At 46.2% G+C, this 12,590-nt stretch overlaps 1 protein-coding gene across 7 annotated transcripts in view; it reads right to left on the bottom strand.

Annotated features, from left to right (window-relative positions):
• The window catches only part of CXXC5 (CXXC finger protein 5), a 96,277-nt gene that overhangs the window by 45,055 nt on the left and 38,632 nt on the right, over nt 1-12,590 (bottom strand). For 3 of the 7 annotated variants that reach the window (XM_090065294.1, XM_090065295.1, XM_090065296.1), the window contains exon 2: nt 7,918-8,065. The exons of the other annotated variants lie outside the window; for them this stretch is intronic. The gene's annotated coding sequence lies outside the window, so the exon portion shown is untranslated. The remainder of the gene's footprint in view (nt 1-7,917; nt 8,066-12,590) is intronic. 7 annotated transcript variants of the gene reach the window in all.

Raw genomic sequence — 12,590 nt, 5'->3', positions numbered from 1 at the left:
GCAAGCCCTATGAAACACTTCAAAGTTCATCTCTAGATGGGTCCTCCCAACCTAAGATGCTGGCACACATCTCTACACCTATCCTGGCCTCCAAGAGCAGCAAGCCCCCACCACTGACTACATGCAGGATCCTCCTAATGGAGAGAGAAGGAAGAGGAATAGGCAAGGGCACCCTCTGGAAAGGTTAGGTTGAACAACCAATACCTCAGGCTGGATGGACAAAGCACAGGCTCAACTGAAGCAGTAGGCCCATACAGCCTGGGGGTTGGAGTCAGGCAGAAAGCCATGTGCCACAGAAAACTCCCCTAAATGAAGCTGGGGCATGTACTCCAGGGTTAGAGCCTGGGGGCTAGTCTATAAATGCAATGTGTGGTTAATCAAGCTAGCACCATTCTGCACTTGAGAGCTACCCTGGTATTAGGGGACAAACAGACTTCCTCCCCAAAAGACTACAGCTGTCTTGCTTCCATGAATTGAGAGATAGAGAAAAATGACACAGGGAAAAGAGGTATCTCCAAGTTTAAGTCCTTCCTAACATGCTGGTGATGATGGCTTCAGTCTACTATAGGGGTGCCCCTCCTCTTTGTAAGATCCATCTCAAGGCAGCAACAGAGCCCAGGAAGAGAAGCCCCATTACCCATAATGAGCCATCCAGGTACTGGAGGCACAAAAGTCTCCTGGGCTACTGAAAAGGATGCAGGGACCATGCTGCAAAGGCTAAAGTTCAGGGTTCAGGAACAGCATTTTACTGAGCAACCTGGCTTGGAAAAATAGTCTGGAATCCACTGCATCAGGGCCAGTCCCTCCCCCAGACAGGGCCCTCCCTGAAAACACCAGATCTGGGCAGGGAATGAGAAAACCTCTTTGAAGTCCTGCCTTCTAAAGAGGTAGCAAAGACAAAAACAGACCCCAGGAAGTGGGAACTGCCAAGTGGCTACTGTGACTAACATGTTCCTCTCCCCACTGTCTATTCAGGTTAAACCATCTTCCTCTGCTAGCTTCTTTCATCAGCTTTCTCTTCTCCCTTTTCTAGTTTTCTTACCTAGATGGGATGTGGAGGCAAGCCGGAGTTGTGTCACAGGCTTCACATACTTCAAGAAAACAAAGAGACCAAGGAGTAGGAAATGGGAGGGCAGGAGTTATCATACCTAACCTGGAGTGACATTTCTTTTGTTCCTTTGCTTCCTGGTGGCAGGGATATATTACTGAGTGGAGGATCTGTAGGGCAGGATGCAGAGGGACACAGAGAGCAGGAGCTGACACTGAAATTAGCAAATAATAAATCATCAGAAAAGATGGCATTTTCTAAGCATCCGGGTCATCAAGAACAGTTCCATTCAGCACCTGGGAACTGGCCTCAGAGGGCAGCAACTGGTCACAATCCTATGAGGAGCTGAGCGCACTGAGATCTAGAGAAGCTGAGGAAGACCATTGGTAAAACCAGTTGAGTTTGTGCATCTCTGAAGATGCTCTGGCAGTGAGAAATAGCCTTTGGGAAACAAAAGAGTTGGAGAACTGGCTGATTTTTTAAGTTTCTTGTGAAATTCTTCTTGGATTTTTAGGTGGGTTACTGGAAAACTAAAAACACTGATACATCTTTATGCTAAAGATGGTTTTCGTCAAAGTCTGCAAAATAGAAGCAACTTTGAATTTTTTCCCCCGTCATTTTTTAGTTTTCACCAGTTCTAGTGAGCAATCTATAGATTCTGGCCTACAGAGGTAAAATAACCTACTGGGGTTTCCTATTCCTCACACTGTCGCACAGACCCCATTTAAAATCATAAGAATATTTTTTTAAATCAGATTTCACCTGGAATCTGCAAACCTGCCTAGTTTCTTCCCCACACACTGTCACTTGTAATACCAACTTCCCCATTGGAACTTAGGTGCTGACTACTTTTTTTTGTCTTGCAGCCTTGTCATAAACTAGATGTTTTTCCAGAATTTTGCACAAGCAATGGCTCTTTCCATTGCTGCAGCGAGGTCCTCTTTCATACAGGTCTCACCAAAGAGTCAGCAAACGAGCAGGTCCTCCGTGGTCTGCACTTCACGGGATTCACATATATTCGTGTCATTAGAGTAGCCCCACTTGATCATGTTAGTTTTTGATCTTCCAGTTTGTGTGAGTAGGCAATTCAGGCATTGCCATGTTGGCCAGTCTAGATCAGCACCTCTGGGAAGGTCCTCCTGGGGTTCCAGGTCCATTTCAGAGCACCAGATTGCACATAATCTTTTTTTTCCATAACCTCAGTTGTGCCCTGTCAGTCTTTGTGTCCAACAACGCAACACTGGTCACAGAACTCTTTTGTGCTTTAAGGTACTTCTTCTATGTGACCACAGAGTAGATGCCTAGGGCCTTTCTTCTGCCACAATCTTTCTTTTTGGCTTGCTACCTTTCTTCTGATATCAGGTGGTGCAATGCCAACCAGTAAGTATAGGCTATCCTTTGGCGTTGGCTTTATACATCCTGTTATCGCAAGACAGCTGTCATTTAGAACTGGGTCTAGTTCCTTGGCAGGAACGAATCATTCCCATACTGGACGTGCATCCTCTGAAGTGGAGGCAATAGCAGTGGTTCATAATGTAGCTGGGTTCACTCCCCATTTTGAGATGATCAATTTTCCAAGTATGTTACTGTAGTCACTGACTTTCCCTTTTGTCTTCTGTACATGTGCTGTGAAGGTAAGTGTCTGGTCCAACGTAATCCCCAAGTACACAGGGTTCAGGTGATTAGCGAGTAGGATTCCATCCCGGGTCATGTTTAATTTCTGCTTGGCTTCTCTGTGGTGTAAGTGAAAAGCTGTGACCTTCATCTTGCTTGGGGTGGTGTGAAGCTAGTTCTTATTGTAGTAATCTGAGAGGCTGGCCAGTGCACATCTCAGTGGCAAAGTCCTCAACAGTGGCAAAGTCCTTTTCTTGTGATATGATGCATAGATCATCAGCACATATGAAGCTTGTTGTATTACTGTGTATGGGTTGGTCATGTATGTTAAAAAGGACTGGTGCTAGCATGCTATCATGTGGCAGGCCGTTTCATTGTCATCTCTAGTAGCTCCATTTCTTGCACAGTACATAAAAATGTCTATTCTCCAAAAGAGATTGGATGAGCTGCACTAGGTGGTAGTCATGCATCGTATCATAGACTTTGCTAAACAGGTTTCAGTGGTTAACTGTGTTGTATGCCTCCAATAGGTTTACAAGCATAACTCAACTGACATAATGGCCAGAGGAGAAGTGTTCACATTGTGGCCAGTCAGATACCAACAAATCTGCAATTTCTACTAAATACCCTGTCATCAGCAATCTCAGATATACATAATGCTGATTTTGCTGATGGCACAGAAGGCAAAAGACAATGCATCTCCCAGCTATGTCAACCCTACTGTGGATAAACAAGTGCTCTCATACTTCCTGAGAAATCAGGGTAATCAACTAGTTACCTCAGGTGCTTGTACACAAATGCACAGAGCCTGGCAAACGAGTAGGAAGAATTGAAAGTCCTTGCACAGTCAGGGAACTATAATGTGACTGGAATAACAGAGACTTGGTGGGATCTCGCATGACTACAGCACTGTCATGGATGAGTATAAACTGTTCAAGAAGGACAGGCAGAGGAGAAGAGGAGAAGAAGGAGTTGTACTTTATGTAAAAGAGCCATATGATTGCTCAAAGCTCCAGTATGAAACTGGAGATAGGTCTGGTTTAGGGTCACAAGAGAGAGAAACAAGGATGATGTTGTGGTGGGGGTCTGTTATAGATCACAAGACCAGGTGGAAATGGTGGATGAGGCTTTCTTCAAACAGCTAACTGAAGTTTCCTGATCACAGGCCTTGGTTCTCAGGAGGGACTTCAATCACCCTATCATTTGCTGGGAGGGCAATCCACCAGCGTGCAGACAATCCAGGAAGTTTTTGAAGAGTGTTGGGCACAACTTCCTGGTGCAAGTGCTGGAGCGGCCAACTAGGGGCTATGATCATCTTGACCTCCTGTTCACAAATAGGGAAGAATTGGTGGGGAATGTAGCAGTGGATGGCAACTTGGGCAGCAACGACCACGAGATGACTGAGTTCAGTATCTTGAGAAAAGTAAGGAAGGAGAGCAGCAGAGTAAGGACCCTGGACTTCAAAAAAAGCAGACTTTGACTCGCTCAGGGAACTCATGGCAGGATTCCTTGGGAAACCAGTCTGAGTGGGGAGAGGAGTCCAGGAGAGCAGGCTGTACTTTAAAGAAGCCTTAGTGAGAGTGCAGGAACAAACTATCCCGATGCACAAGAAGCCTAGCAAGTATGGCAGAAGACCAGCTTGGCTTAGCAGGGAACTCTTCAGTAAACTAAATCACAAAAAGGAAGCTTATAAGAAGTGGAAACCTGGACAAACAACTAGGGAGGGGTATAAGAGCATTGCTCAGGCATGTAGGGATTAGGTCAGGAAGGCCAAACCGCCTCTCACAGTGTTAAAGGGCCCTTGCACAGGCTGATCTGCCCCAGGCCCCACACCCCACTACGGTCATCTGTGACTGTGTCCAGTTTTGACCTCCCACCCCCACTACAGAAACAATGCGGACAAATTGGAGAGAGTCCAGCGGAGGGCAACAAAAATGGTGCGGGGGCAGGAGGACATGATTTATGAGGACAGGCTGAGGGAACTGGGATTATTTAATCTAGCACAGAGAAGACTGAGGGGGGATTTAATAGCAGCCTTCAACTACCTGAAGTGGGATTCAAAAGAGAATGGAGCTAGGCTGTTCTCATGGTGGCAGATGACAGAACAAGGAGCAAAGGTCTCAAGTTGCAGCAAGGCAAGTGTAGGTTAGATACTAGGAAGAATTTTATCACTAGGAGGGTAATAAAACACTGGAACAGGTTACCTAGAGAGGTGGTGGAATCTCCATTCTTGGTGGTTTTTAAGACCCAGGAAGACAAAGCTTTGGCTGGGATAATCTAGCTGGGGATGCTCCTGCTTTGTGCGGGGGGTTGAACTACATGACCTCCTGAGGTCCCTTCCAACCCTAACTTTCTATGATTCTATGGTACAAATTCAGTCTGGGCCCACTCCAGTCATCAGTGGGGGTTTTAAGTTAGGGTAATCAAGGAATGGGAGCCTGATGCATCAGTCAGGGAAATAAGCAGGTATGGTGATAAAGGGCATATTTCTTCTTGGTTGCCCCCTGAAAAACATTCACTTTAAGAACAAAGCTGATAAGAAAATTTGGTCCACGAAGTACAGATTTTGACATTTCAAATGCAGTCAGCCACATTTTGGGGGTAGGGAAGATGTTTCTGTCATATGATTAAAGCCAAGGACTCTACTTACAACTTTTTAGGTCTCTGACATCTACATTACCAAAAACTCATACTAGGTTAAAAACTGAGCTGGCCATGACTTGGCACGCCCAAGGTAAAGTACAAATTCCTCTGGGCTATCGTGACTCATGCTTAACTGGCCTGACCTGGCTAGCTCAGCCACCCATCCTTTCATAATGGATCCACTGCATGAAACACAACATAATGCAAGGTCTCTTCTAATGGTACAGCAGCCAAACGGTGGCAGAGATTAAAGACAGTACTTAAAAAAACAGTCATGACTGAATCCAGCTGAAATCTATAGGCCCCTGCATCTGCTGAATGTAAACTCCAGAACTGTCCATTCAGCCTATGGGGCAGGGAAAAGGGTATTGCTGTACTAGCCCCAATTCTGAGCTCCCCCTGGCCCTCCCCCTTGGACAGCTGATAAGACACCAAATTACCTCCCAATTCTACATGCTGCAGTCCCATAAGACCATAGGCAAGAACACCTTGCTAGCTCCACATATTTGTGAATTGATCTGTATTCCTTCCCAGTTCCTTATTTGTATGACTTAAAAGTGAACTGAAATGCTTTAAAAATGCAGAAAAAGAGAAACCCTTCCTTAAGATCTCATGGTTCTTAAATTACAGAAGGATTTGGAGAGAAAAAAAGAACCCTAATTTTTTCCTTTGATTCAGTGTTTTAACAATGCAATTATTTCATCACTGACATTCAGCAGCATGGAGATTTCACCTGCTATTCCATAGGCAGTGGCCAATGACACCAGGGTTTAACTCCTGGCTTCCTAAGTAACATTGGGCTCCACATTGAGGAAGAAATCCTTAAGTCAGAGCCCCCATCCCTGTTGCCCCCACTTCAGTTTCCCCTCTGCAAAATGAGGATCAGAATCCAACCTTTCTCCCACTGCTTGCCTCTCTCTTCTGTTCACATTACAGGTTTGTACGGACAACTACAATTTCTTTCTCTGTGCAGTACACAGACCACTGGAGCTTCCAGGTACATTTCGTCATGGACTGAAGAGAAGCAGCAGGAAGGCCCCATTGGTAGAAAGGCAGCTCCCCTAACCAACACTGGGGACAGAGATGCAAATAACTTAGCAAGTCTTTACTACACTTCAGCTGCTCTGGGATAACTGCCTGTGTACATGCTCTTCCCCCATGGGAAGTGGAAGCTAAACGGTGCTAATTTACACCTCTTTCATTCAGGGCTGAGATACTCCAGTTTAGCTTCCAATTTCCACAGGGTAAGCGTGCAGTTAGGCAGCTACCATGGATCACCTGATATGCAGTAAATCCCTGTCCTCTTTTACCTGACTGTAAATGCATGTTCATACCCACTGTCACTAACAGAAGGGAACAACCCAGAATTTCAAAGTCCTTGTTCTCATGCGGAATTGCATCATTTTATTTTAACCTATAAATTTAAACCAATTTAGATAAATCACCACAGTCTCCTTTTGGTCTGAGTGATGTGGTGAAATTCAGCTGAAGTCAAGTTGGAATAGATTTAAACTAAACTGAAGTAAGACACTCTGGTCCTGAAATACAAGACACCCCAGAGGTAGCTGCATGGCTTAAACTGAACTGGCTTAATTAAACCAGGGTAACTCTGTGTGCAGATTAGGATTAGGGAAGGGGTTATATGAGACAGCTGTTGTTGAATTTAAGAGGTGAACCAAAAACAAGTTAATTGAAAATGATGTACCCTTCTGTGAAGATCCTCCAGTAGCAGCACGCACCAGACCTACTCCTGATTGACTTAAGCCAATTTAGAATCAGCCGAAACTGAGACAAAATAACCCATTTTAAATCTAAATCACAGCACCCTCCCGGGTGTTTGCACTGGTTTAAACCAGTCCAACCTCCTGACAACCACAGTAAGGCTGCTTGAGTGGTTACCTGGTGACACGTACCTCAATAGGTGCTCTGAAGAGCTCCCCCCGCAGGAGTGGCAGGAGCTTGGTAGGTATGGTACTTACACAAAGTCTCAATCCCATCACAAGGGCTGTTTCACAGACTGTACGTGCAACTCTGTGGCTAACTAGCCTCTGCAGTCGCTATTGTTCTCGTGTGAAAATGGCCAGTAGAAGCAAGCTTGCACAGTTTTATTGCTATTGCTCCTGTTTGCAAGGCAAGGGCACCAAGTCCTTCAGCTGAGGTTATGCAGCCCTTAGACCTGGCTCCTAAAGGAAGGGTTGACCAGCCATTAACAGCACTAAGCATGGAGAACAGTGCCCATATGCCTGCGTCCTCTGTCCCCTTCCTCACTAGCTCAGATTTCCCGCAGTCATACACCCACACGTGCGCACACACACACACACATGCGCACCCGTTAAAAAAAAAAAAAAAAAAATCAAACCTCGACAGCCCTCGAGGACAAATAAGCCAGCCCACAACATCTCCAGGTACTTCAGGCCTCCCTCCCCAACCCCTTCCAGAACAGCAGACCCCCCACTCCTCCATCCCCAGGTCCCTCCACAGGACCCTGAAGTCTGCCTACAGAGCCACATGGCATTCTTCACACAAAGCCCCTGCAATCCTCAGCCTGGCTCTGGGCTCCTTTCTAGCTAAAACGCTGATTATTTCACCCTTCCCTCTCCCCCCCCTCTGACCTTGGGAGCGGTTGTCATGCAGGCGGAGAGGAGGCGCGACAATTAACAAGCGGGCTGGGGTGGGGTGAGATCATCGACTGGATGAATGGGCAGCCCGGCACAGCTGGAATTCGGAGTGCTGCAGACAGCATTGAGGCGAGGCATTCATCTGCAGAATGGGAGAGATGAAAGCGTTTCCTGCACTGGCTGCCTGGCTGACCACAGCCCCAGAGACCCCTCGAGCCCTTCTGTTGCTGCTTCGGTGGGAGCCAGTGATTGAGACGCGTGTGGTGGGCACATGCTGAGGAATCGCAGGGCTTCGCTGACTATGACTCTTTAATCTTCTAGGCCTGCAGTAGTCACAGCGAAAGACATAGCCATTGCAGGGGAGAGGGAGTGACTGGTCAGGCAGATGCAGAGATAAAACAGCACAGCACCCTTTTTCTCTGAATCATGGCTTGCCTTGGTTAGATGCTAGGGAGATGGGCTGGACAGATGGCCTGGCAGGAAGAAGCCTGCTATCTAATCACAGAATAAATGCCAGCACTGCCCTATCGATGCCCCTCAAACCTGCCCTGGAGGGACTGCCTAACAGGGTTGAAACACAGCAGTGCGTTCATCAGGGTGTCAGTGGTTTTTGAATGACACAGAAGTCCAGCTGCTAAGATGGACAGAGCTGCCTGCTCCCCTCACACAGCTGCCTGACTGAAACACCCTCCCGTCCTGGGCGAGCACTGAACCAGCAACCCCAAGGCATACCAGTTTTCAAAGCCCGTTACCACGCCCCTCCAACACCCAGCCCCCTTCAACCACTTCCAACTGATCGCTTCACATCTATGAGAGCCTTATCAACCTGCGTTACAAAGCAGACCAGCATGGGGTGGGGACAGCCACCAAGGCAAGTGCCAGGCAAACACAGGAAAGGCAGAAAAAAGCCACAGGCAGAGAAAAGGAACAGAGAAGACGATAAATATCAAAAGAGGAAAGAGAGGAAGGGCCAAGATAAAGCTCCAAGAGGAAGGAGATGCATGTACCCCTTGCATTGTCAAGCGCTTACATGAGCATCAGCCACAGCTCTTCACACCCATGCCAACACCACCCGCCAACAGCAAGGGGAGAGCTCTCAGGGAGCAGGGAGGGCAGAGAGGCAATGCTGTACAGAGACCTACTCCCATGCTCACTGCGGAACCAAAACTCCAATCACAGGCAGAAGCAGCTTTTTGTGTAACGGATTCAAAGTGCTAGGCCCCTCACATCCAGGCAGCCAGGCTGAGCCACAAAGCAGAATATCTGTCCATGGTACCCATCCACAAGACCTGCCACCAGGCCCTCCTCTTCCCACCTTCTCAGAGCCCTCTTCTGCCATGGAGCTGGTTGATTTGATTCCAAAGTCTCTCTTGCCGTGTCCCTGTCTTGATCTCTATCTGTTTGTCCCTGGACTGTGAGCTTGGTGGGGCAAGAAGCAACCCATTGTATTTCCCTTGTAAAGCCCACTATGGTTCAGGCTTTGATCACCCTGTAGGCTGCTTCTCTCCTTGGCTGGTCTCACAGCAGCTGCAACTGTTAGAAACTGTTGAACTAACAGCCCCCTGTATAAATGGGCAGGGGGCATTGGTGGACAGATGCTCAGCTCTGGAATGCAGCCACCTCTTCCCCCTCCCTCCACAGCTACCTTTGGCCTGACACAGCCTGGCTTTGGTGACCTTCAGGTCAGGCTGCAAAGATTATCTGTTCTCCCTCAGGACAGGAGGGCATAGGAGCGGAGAAGACTGTGAGGGCTGGGGCTTTGGACACTGGTTAAATATGTGCTCAAAAGGCATTAATGTTTTGTGTGAGCCCCACAGCTCTGAATTGGCAAATTTTCAATACAATAAAATAAATCCACTAAATCTAACTGCCTGTATTATCTTTCAATTTAAGGATGAGTGGGGCAAAAACCATAAGTTTGCCCTTAGCTTCTGAAACACCCTGGCCTCATACTGGACTGAGGAGATCAGGAGATAGGGGGAAGGGAGAATTTTTAAAGTGTAACACCCGGTGTCACTCCATATGGCACGCGAGTGACAGACGGGAATAATACAGCAGTGAGATCGCTCATGTGGCTATCATGCAGCGTTGTATCAGCACTTTCTTTAGCAATCCTATTTTTCAGGGGTTTATAACTCAACCATAAAAATTTGCTCTGGCAGAAAACTTTGCATACAATTGTATCAGTCTGGGACAACTTAGCATCTCAGTATGCTCCAGAGTTTTTTGCCTTGTGTGAAAGCAGCATCCTTAAAGATCAGCCCCCTAAAATACTAAAAACAATTTGTGCATGAATGCATGTGCATGTGTATGTGTATATTTTGCTTTCCTCTAAGTCCAAAAAATAGCCATGTCTTTAAACTGAGACATTTTCAGGTTATTACTCCCTAATGTAGACTTGTGCCTTTGGGTATTTTCAGAGGGGAAAAAAACCCTGAAAGCGGCTGAGCTACTGAGATTTCCATATCAGCTGCAGTACACACACACTGCATGGAAAAAATCCTTAGGAAATTTCTGTGAAAAAAAAAAGATCCACACAACGTAGAGCTAGCTGGACACAGCATGCCAGTGGGGTCTGACAGAGCTGTTACGGTCTATCGGGCCAATAATCCACAAACTAAGACGGATTTATTGTACATGGCAGATCATAACAGCTCCAAAGAAACCATCACTGTCGACAGTGCTTAAAATTCACTTTCTTTTAAAAAAGGGCCAAAATATGGGTTTACAAGATAAGATGCACCAGTTGTTTGGATCTGCCATGTAGAGAACCCCTCCCCCTAAAAAAAAAAATCCTTCCAAACCCGGCACCATTGCACTGCCGGCGCTGTAGTCAAAGCGCTGCTGTGGATTACCAGGATGGTTTTCACCTCTGCTGGTGAGATGGATTTGCAGTACCATTGTTTCCACTGTGATATTACCACTGAACACATGGGAAGATAAAAGGAGCATGTTAAATCCAACCCAAGCCTTGCAAAAATCCAGCCCAGCTTAGGGTTTTTTTCAGATAGAAAGAAAGTTGCAAGAAGCAAAGCTCAAAAAAATAAAGTTAGGAGGTTTGCTTTAAATCAGCACCCAGAAATTGGGATTTTCAGGAGTTTGCACTGCAGTCACACTTACCACCCAGCAAAGCTAAGCTAGAGAAGGTTTTAAAAAACCAGAAAAAACAACAACCCACAGTTTGTTTGTTTTTTTCATTTTATTTTTGGCATCTGCAATGCAGACAACGTACCCAGATAAAAAGTCCAAACAGCTGAACATATGAGCAGTGCAAGGTTGAAACCATAATTGCTGAGTCTGTTCAAATCATTCAAACCTTGGAAATCAGACCGGACCTGAGCAAAAGCTTACGTTGGAGATGATAATATCAAAATGGGATGAAAGAGGATAAGCTAACGGGCTTAGCAGGCAGCTTGTCTGAATTGTTATCTCTGAGGAAGGGCCCCCATGCTCCTGATTTACACCAGTGTGAACGGAAAATCAGGCATGCACGTAACCAATCCTCCTCTCACCTGTCCCAGCGTAAATCAGGAATAACACTAAGAAATGACTGGAGTTATTCCAATGTAAATGCAGACAACCAACCATCATGTCTTCAATGTATTTAAGATCTGTAAGTTCCTCCATGCACAAGTGTTGTATAAGGTGTAGAAAGTGCGTAGGCCATCCCACTGGGACTTTAAAGAGGAGCAGCTACTTCACAAAGGTCAGATCATAATGTGATGTGTGGATTTTGTCCCACAAGCACAGGGAGGACTGAAGCATATGCTGAACCAACTAGTCTTTCAGGACACTTTTACACGTGCTCCAGGGATGGGGAGGGTAGTGCTTTAATTAGAGCGACTCTGAGAGCCACTCCAATTAAAGTGCCACTGCTTCTTGTGTATCAGTGTCCCCATGCTTAAAAATGGCAGTGGGGATGCTTGAACTAAAGCTTCAACTAAAGCTCCATTTTTAACCATGGGGACAAGATGCAGGAGGCTGCTGGAGCACAGTAATTGCCACGCTCCAGAGACTCAATTAATCAAATCTGCTCCAACACACTGGAATTTTCTGCACATTGGAGCAACCTCCACGCTCATGTATAGGCACCCTCAGTTTCCATAAAAACCAGATTTGCTCTGGAGAAGGGAGCTACTGCATCACCCAGCTGCAATCGTGGCACCCGCTTTTAGGTAAAATATTACTGGCATCATGTATTGTGTTACAGCAAAAACAATTATCTAACATTAGTTAAATATGAAAACACTATATTGAAAATGTTAGTCTGTGACAACATCTGCACTACAGCACAAGAAGTAAAAAGCTAGAAGCAAAAGTTTAGTGACTAGAGGAACAGGCCAGAAGTCTTGATTTTTAGGCTGTTGCCCTGTTTCTAGTACCAAAGCATGGGCTAGCAGAAGTAATTAGAGCAGGAGACTGAGAGGCAAGGCTCCTGAGTTCTCTTCCTGACTCTGGGAGGGAAGTGTTGCTTTCTGGTTAGAGCTGGTGAATAGGAGTCCAGACTCTTCAGCTCGTTCCCTGGCTCTGGGAAGGGAGTTTAGTCTAGTAATTAGAGCAGGAGGGCTGTGAGTCAGCAAATCATGCATAACCTCAGTGATTTTGACAATGAGGCAAAACATGGCAGTTTCAATTGAGAGCCTCCGATGAAAGGGGATATTTATATA

Source organism: Crocodylus siamensis, chromosome 10 (genome assembly GCF_052110815.1).
Source record: "Crocodylus siamensis isolate JL-2025a chromosome 10, ASM5211081v1, whole genome shotgun sequence".
In the NCBI taxonomy this organism is placed as follows: domain Eukaryota; kingdom Metazoa; phylum Chordata; order Crocodylia; family Crocodylidae; genus Crocodylus; species Crocodylus siamensis.
This window is presented reverse-complemented; position numbering and strand designations above follow the sequence as displayed.